This window comes from Arachis hypogaea, chromosome 10, assembly GCF_003086295.3.
Source record: "Arachis hypogaea cultivar Tifrunner chromosome 10, arahy.Tifrunner.gnm2.J5K5, whole genome shotgun sequence".
NCBI classification, from domain to species: domain Eukaryota; kingdom Viridiplantae; phylum Streptophyta; class Magnoliopsida; order Fabales; family Fabaceae; genus Arachis; species Arachis hypogaea.
The window spans coordinates 46,558,442-46,565,128 of NC_092045.1; the positions used below are offsets into that span (position 1 = coordinate 46,558,442).

At 36.6% G+C, this 6,687-nt stretch overlaps 1 long non-coding RNA gene across 1 annotated transcript; it reads left to right on the forward strand.

The window, feature by feature from the left end:
- The first annotated feature begins 1,761 nt into the window (after positions 1-1,761).
- Positions 1,762-2,340, forward strand: LOC140175490 (uncharacterized). The gene is made up of 3 exons (XR_011866304.1): positions 1,762-1,914; positions 1,999-2,055; positions 2,140-2,340. It is a non-coding gene; the product is annotated as an uncharacterized lncRNA (long non-coding RNA).
- Positions 2,341-6,687: the final 4,347 nt, after the last annotated feature.

Consider the following 6,687-nt stretch of genomic DNA (forward strand, 5'->3'; position numbering starts at 1 on the left):
TATGCGCTCTTTAATCTAAATCCTGTGTACGAGACTCCTATTGTGTGGCTACTTCATGAGGTACCAGAGAGACGTCCTCTGGAAAAGTCTGATCGTGCAGAGGAGTAGCAGATGATGTTCTACCTTTTGGTGACGTTCCACCTGACTTGAGTTTTGAAGACATAGAACGTACTTTCCCTCGCTTTAGTAGTTTAGAGGGGCTAGGCAAGTATAGAGTCTAGGCTAGCCTGGGTGCCAGCTTAGGGACTTCTTGAATAGGTCAGGACCTGGGATGTTGTATATATATATGTATATATAGATATTATTTAGCTATATCTAGGGGTGTTCTAACTAAAGGTTTATACTCTAACAAAGGCTGGATAAATGAATGTTTCTAGCTACTCGTGATGTATTTATGTGTGGTTGTTTATAACCGTTCTATCTGTTATCAGTTGTGAATTGATTATGTATGATTCCGTCTATTAACCCAAATATTTTCAAAAAAAAAAATAAAATACCCCGCAAATTAACTACGTTTTTAACAACGAATCAGGCTCATATGATAAATAATAGATAATAATTAGGAAGACAAATTGGTAGTGCTCAGTTTTCGGTATGATCTAGACATATTGAAAATTGGGTCGTTACAATTTGGTATCAGAGCAGTTCGTTCCCAATAGAGCCTGGGGAGTGGACTGACTATGCTTCGTTGCATACTCTGCTTGTGTGTTTCATGCTGTTAGGGTATCTTTAAGATACATTTGGCATGAATGTCTATGAGTGCTCATTTTGGAAATGTTCGTGCCTTACTTGAGATATTAAGACTGATCACCTTAATGTTGATTGTTTGGTACGGATAAGACCTCAATGACTGTGAATAGGCATGGTTTAATCGAGCTCCGAACGATGAATCGACGTAAGCCACAGCTATCTTCATAGCTGTTATGATCTTCATGGCTATGGCTGCATGAGATTTGGAAGCTGTAAGGAATGGACTGATCTCTTCGTCAGGATGGATCGAAGGAAATAGACCGCTTAAAGATGGATTTCTTGCACGCGGCTGAAATTTTGAGGGCAAAATTTCCTTTTAGGAGGGTAGAATGTAACGACCCTAATTTTCGTGTACGCGAGATCTTTTCTAAAGGCACGGAATCCTCCGGAAGATCAGTAAAGGGAACACCTCTGTTATATCATCAAGCATCTCAATCCTCATTATCATTATGTCATCCTTAAGCTAGAACCTCCTTTAAGGCAAGCTCAATAATGCAATCGCGAAGAACCTAGTTTTTGAACCATATCGGTTGGCAGTTTTAATTCTGACTTTCGTAAATAGTCTCTGTTTGACAAACCGGATACTATTCATGAGAGGAGAGAGATAATAGTATAATATTATCATTATATTAGTATTAGAAAATGCTTGAATGATATTATAAGGTTACCTGGTCTGTTTTTGTTAAAAACAGAAAATCGGTTTAACCGGGTTTATGGTTTACTGGTGCAGCTTAGCACCAGCACTCTCTGATGACTTTAGCAATGCTAAGGCCTCATCATACATGTTTTATTCTCATATTAAATATGTTACTAGTGTCATTTATGCTAGTAGCTCAGAAAATAATTTTTAGAGATGTTTTTACGAGTGTTCCGATACACCTAGTTTTAGTAGTTGTATACCAGAGATATTTTAATATTATTTTAATCCACCTCCAAGCCAACCAATCACAGCTCACCCTACACCCCCAAAACCCCCAAGGCTGCCTCATTTGCTCATTGTGGCCGAAAATCACCAAGAGAAAAAGGAGAGAAAGTTCTTGGTTCATAAATCTTCAAAGCTTGATTTCTTCTGAACTAAAACTCAAATCAAAACTCCGATTTCACCAAAATGATCCTCTCTTCTTCCTCTACATAACCATGTGACTTATCAAGGCTGGAAATAAGGTGAGATGGCTGTCTCCCTCCCTCTTCAATTCGGTTTTCAAGGAAAACCATTTAAACATGTGTTTTCTTGATGTTTTTCCTTAGGAATCATGCTTAACTTGACTTGAGGGCCAAGAAACGTGAATTTCCAGCAACTCTAAGGTGATATATCTCTTCCTAACATGCTGAGTGAGATTTGGTCAGTTGAGAGTTTTTGGATTTAAAGTTGTTCTTGATGTGATTTAGGAGGAAAAAGTGCTTAAGGACCACCTGAAAGTTTAACCGAATTAGGAGCAGCAAAACCAGGTAGGGTTTGATGAATTTAATCTTGATTGATTGTGTTTGAGTTGTGTAATTATGATATGGTTTGGCTGTGCTTGAAATTGATTGTTTATATGAGTGATTCTTGTTGAAAGTTTGTTGAAAATTTGATGAAATTTGATGATATTTAAGCTATGAATGTTGTTCTTGAGGGCTGCTGGAAAACGAAAACCCTAGGCCTTAAATTGAGGTTCAATTTGTGTTGAAATCATGTGGAAAAGATGGGGTTTTAGTGGCTGGGAATTTATTATGAATTTTGGTAAAAATCGGTTGCTGAAAAGATTGAAAAACGGGTAAAAACAGAGAAAGAATCTGAAGAATTTATGAAGAACACGAAGAACACTTTGAGTGTGGTGAAGAACAATGAAGAACACCTTTTTGATTCATAAAAGGGCAAAGAAGTAATTATTTTGGTGTTTGAGGGGTTATTTTGTAATTTCTGAAAGTTAGGGTGGTAAAAGTAGAAATATTAAAAGTTACGGGTGGTAAAAAGTGAATTTTAAAGGTTAAAGGTTAAAGTAAAGTTAATTTTCGAAAATATATTAATAAAATAATAAATAATAATAAAATATTAAATAATAATATTTAATTAAAAATAATATTTTAATAAAAATAATAAAATAATGCAGAAAAGGCAGTTTTCTGTAAAAGCTTTAGAAAGACAACTTTAAGTGCAGAATCTCATAATTACCTTCATAAAACACTTAGGGAGTGGTAATAACATGTTAGTGAGGAAAAGATAAAGAAAAGATAAAAGTTAAAGAAAAGATAAAAATCGAAGAAAAAGTCTGTAAAGTTTTAATGACATAAAAACAGACAGACATTAGTGAACGAACTAGGGCAACATAGTTAGTCCTTGAGTTGTGACTAGGGTTAGGTATAATATGAAAAGTTAAACTGTTTCAGTATAGACTTAATGAACCTATACTTGGGACAAGCTAACTATTCATACCGAAATTTACATAAGCTTTAAATACATACGTTAAGCAGAGAAGTCAGAGCAGAATAAAGTAACACAAAGAACATAGTAACCAGAACAGAGTAAAGAGATACGAAGGGAAAAGAGTAATATGATAAAGAGAAATGGTTTGAGCCAAGCTTTTGTACAAGTGAAAGATGTAAAGTTTGTATAGTATGGTTGAACAAAGAAAGAGAGAGATATTGTATAAGAATATGTAACTGGAGATGAATAATGAGAATGATAACTTATGATGACAATTACACTTATTCTGTTGAGGAAAAGTATTCAGTTTATGAAATTGTTGGCAAGGACGTGGGTATTGTCCCGCTTGCGTATTTATGATTATAAAAGATAATAAAAAGCAAAGGGCCTGTTGAAAGGTCATTTGTTGCTTAAAGCAACCCAAGAGCTTCTGTAGGGAAACTAGGATACCTACAGCAATTTTCCGTTCACAAGAGCTTCTGTAGGGAAACTAGGATACCTACAGCAAGTTTCTGTTTCCAAGAGTATATTCCCTGCGAGTAGAACGCAGAGGCTGTCTCAATAGAGCTGCTAATAATTACATACGCATTTATTTGAACGGAAAATCGTATCCGGGAAAATCGGGAACTCGTGACCGGATAAATGTCGGGAATGCAGGTGCTAACCGACACATGAGCTCATGGCCTGTACTAGGACTAGACATGCATCATTCTTGTATGCGCATCATTCTCTGTTGCATTCCTTTCTTTGTGTGATCTATTTCCTTGTGTTTGTCTGCTTGTATGCTATTTCTATGTTTTATTTTCTTGTATTCTCTTGTTTGTGTTCTGCTTTCTATTGTCTCTACTTTCTCTTTCTGTCTTTATCTTTTGTTTACTGCTTCACTATATTCTATTATTCGTCTGTTAATCGACCCTAAATAAATGAATATAACTAATAACCCCGACCCTACTAAGAACTCCCCAGTTCTTACCCCTTCTCTCTCCCTTCCCCTTCAGATGGAAGTAAGAGTACCTTACCGTAGTTTGCTGATGACCGTTCGCAAGAAGAGGATTCTGCTCTAGATAGTTTTCTGAATCTAGGGTGAATATCGTTCTCTATTTATATGTATATACTGTGAAACCAGCCAACGTCTACACCCCGTTCGTATGCGCTCTTTAATCTAAATCATGTGTACGAGACTCCTATTGTGTGGCTACTTCATGAGGTACCAGAGAGACGTCCTCTGAAAAAGTCTGATCGTGCAGAGGAGTAGCAGATGATGTTCTACCTTTTGGTGACGTTCCACCTGACTTGAGTTTTGAAGACTTAGAACGTACTTTCCCTCGCTTTAGTAGTTTAGAGGGGCTAGGCAAGTATAGAGTCTAGGCTAGCCTGGGTGCCAGCTTAGGGACTTCTTGAACAGGTCAGGACCTGGGATGTTGTATATATATATGTATATATAGATATTATTTAGCTATATCTAGGGGTGTTCTAACTAAAGGTCTATACTCTAACAAAGGCTGGATAAATGAATGTTTCTAGCTACTCGTGATGTATTTATGTGTGGTTGTTTATAATCGTTCTATCTGTTATTAGTTGTGAATTGATTATGTATGATTCCGTCTATTAACCCAAATATTTTCAAAAAAAAATAAAATACCCCGCAAATTAACTACGTTTTTAACAACGAATCAGGCTCATATGATAAATAATAGATAATAATTAGGAAGACAAATTGGTAGTGCTCAGTTTTCGGTATGATCTAGACATATTGAAAATTGGGTCGTTACAATTTGGTATCAGAGCAGTTCGTTCCCAATAGAGCCTGGGGAGTGGACTGACTATGCTTTGTTGCATACTCTGCTTGTGTGTTTCATGCTGTTAGGGTATCTTTAAGATACATTTGGCATGAATGTCTATGAGTGCTCATTTTGGAAATGTTCGTGCCTTACTTGAGATATTAAGACTGATCACCTTAATGTTGATTTTTTGGTACGGATAAGACCTCAATGACTGTGAATAGGCATGGTTTAATCGAGCTCCGAGCGATGAATCGACGTAAGCCACAGCTATCTTCATAGCTGTTATGATCTTCATGGCTATGGCTGCATGAGATTTGGATGCTGTAAGGAATGGACTGATCTCTTCGTCAGGATGGATCGAAGGAAATAGACCGCTTAAAGATGGATTTCTTGCACGCGGCTGAAATTTTGAGGGCAAAATTTCCTTTTAGGAGGGTAGAATGTAACGACCCTGATTTTCGTGTACGCGAGATCTTTTCTAAAGGCACGGAATCCTCCGGAAGATCAGTAAAGGGAACACCTCTGTTATATCATCAAGCATCTCAATCCTCATTATCATTATGTCATCCTTAAGCTAGAACCTCCTTTGAGGCAAGCTCAATAATGCAATCACGAAGAACCTAGTTTTTGAACCGTATCGGTTGGCAGTTTTAATTCTGACTTTCGTAAATAGTCTCTGTTTGACAAACCGGACTCGATTCATGAGAGGAGAGAGATAATAGTATAATATTATCATTATATTAGTATTAGAAAATGCTTGAATGATATTATAAGGTTACCTGGTCTGTTTTTGTTAAAAACAGAAAATCGGTTTAACCGGGTTTATGGTTTACTGGTGCAGCTTAGCACCAGCACTCTCTGATGACTTTAGCAATGCTAAGGCCTCATTATACATGTTTTATTCTCATATTAAATATGTTACTAGTGTCATTTATGCTAGTAGCTCAGAAAATAATTTTTAGAGATGTTTTTACGAGTGTTCCGATACACCTAGTTTTAGTAGTTGTATACCAGAGATATTTTAATATTATTTTAATCCACCTCCAAGCCAACCAATCACAGCTCACCCTACACCCCCAAAACCCCCAAGGCTGCCTCATTTGCTCATTGTGGCCGAAAATCACCAAGAGAAAAAGGAGAGAAAGTTCTTGGTTCATAAATCTTCAAAGCTTGATTTCTTCTGAACTAAAACTCAAATCAAAACTCTGATTTCACCAAAATGATCCTCTCTTCTTCCTCTACATAACCATGTGACTTATCAAGGCTGGAAATAAGGTGAGATGGCTGTCTCCCTCCCTCTTCAATTCGGTTTTCAAGGAAAACCATGTAAACATGTGTTTTCTTGATGTTTTTCCTTAGGAATCATGCTTAACTTGACTTGAGGGCCAAGAAACGTGAATTTCCAGCAACTCTAAGGTGATATATCTCTTCCTAACATGCTGAGTGAGATTTGGTCAGTTGAGAGTTTTTGGATTTAAAGTTGTTCTTGATGTGATTTAGGAGGAAAAAGTGCTTAAGGACCACCTGAAAGTTTAACCGAATTAGGAGCAGCAAAACCAGGTAGGGTTTGATGAATTTAATCTTGATTGATTGTGTTTGAGTTGTGTAATTATGATATGGTTTGGCTGTGCTTGAAATTGATTGTTTATATGAGTGATTCTTGTTGAAAGTTTGTTGAAAATTTGATGAAATTTGATGATATTTAAGCTATGAATGTTGTTCTTGAGGGCTGCTGGAAAACGAAAC